This window comes from Mustela lutreola, chromosome 16, assembly GCF_030435805.1.
Source record: "Mustela lutreola isolate mMusLut2 chromosome 16, mMusLut2.pri, whole genome shotgun sequence".
Lineage (NCBI taxonomy): Eukaryota > Metazoa > Chordata > Mammalia > Carnivora > Mustelidae > Mustela > Mustela lutreola.
In genome coordinates, this window is record NC_081305.1 from 58,562,008 (window position 1) to 58,563,576 (window position 1,569).

Sequence of the window (1,569 nt, forward strand, 5' to 3'; positions counted from 1 at the left end):
AAAACTATGCCAATATTTCCATGATCTTGGTCACTTGGGGACCTGTTTACCTTGACCTACTATTTCTTTTGTTCCCAGTCATGATGTTTCTTCTATTATTCTTGATTTTGCTGAGTTGTTGGGTGTTTAGTATAAAGAAACGCATTGGTAATTGGAGGCTCTGGGCTGTATCCTTTTTTCTATAAAAAGACAGGGGGGGTTCTGCGGTGCGCTTGTGCGTTTGGCTTCTTCCCGGCGGCTAAACTAGGGGGCGCTAACGTACCATATCCCCTTAATCCTTTTGGGATGGAGATCATTTGAAACCCGGCTTCAGTTCCTGTGAAACCTAGTGTGTTTCCGCTTTACCCTAACGCTTGAGACTCAGGGTCCAAACCAAAGCCTTGGGTATTTTCCAAAGCTTTGAACTCCAGTATTTGTGTGGCACTGACAGTATGTTGAAAGTTCTGGTTCGCTTCTTAAACGTTCAGCCTCCTGGAAGGGAAATGCTGCTCCAAATGTCAGATTTGCCTTTCTTGGACTCTTTCCTCCCTCCAATCTTGGTGCTGCGAATCTTCGTTGCTTTTGTAGTTCTGAGATGTCTTCAGTGTTTTGTTTTGTTTTGTTTTGTTTTAAACAACTTTTTAAAGATCATTTTCTTTTTAAGTTTATTTATTTAAGTAAATATCGAAACCCAGTGGGGGGCTCGAACTCATGATCGTGAGATCAAAAGTCACACGCTGTACCAACGGAGCCAGCCAGGGTCTCTGAGGCAGTTGTTTTTAAAATAGTTTACCCAGGGGTACCTGAGCGGCACAGTCGGTTGAGTGCCTGACTCCTAGTTTCAGCTCAGGTCATGACCTCAGGGTTGTGGGATCAAGACCCTCCCTGGGCTCTGTGCACACTGTGGAGTCTGCTTGAGATTTTCTTTCCCTCTCTGCCCCTCCTATTCATGCCCTCTCTCTTAAATAACTTAATATTTTATTTTAAAAAAAGGTTTTAGGGGCACCTGGGTGGCTCAGTGGGTTAAAGCCTCTGCCTTTGGCTCAGGTCATGATCCCAGGGTCCTGGGTTTGAACCCCGCATCGGGCTCTCTGCTCAGTGGGGAGCCTCTTCCCCCCGCCCCCGCCTGCCTCTCTGCCTGCTTGTGATCTCTCTCTCTCTCTCTCTCTGTCAAGTACATAAATAAATAATCTTTTTTTAAAAAGGATTTTATTTATTTATTCATGAGAGAGAGAGAGAGGCAGAGGCAGAGGGAGAAGCAGGCTCCCTGCAGAGCAGGGAACCTAATGCAGGACTCAACCCCAGGACCATGGGATCCTGGCCTGGGTCAAAGGCAGACACTTAACTGACTGAGCCACCCAGGTGCTCCAATAAATAAATCTTTAAAAATATATATTTTATCCAGCCTTCCTAACTGTTCTCATTTGCATGGTTAGTCTCAAACAACTTCCTCTAATTCCAGAAGAATACACAGCTAGCCTCTTTCTGAATTTTATAAAATGAGTGTATGCTTTACTTCTGAAATAATATTTAAAATTAAAAAATTTAAAACCGTGTTGATCTTCTGTTTGGTCTACATCTGACAGTAGC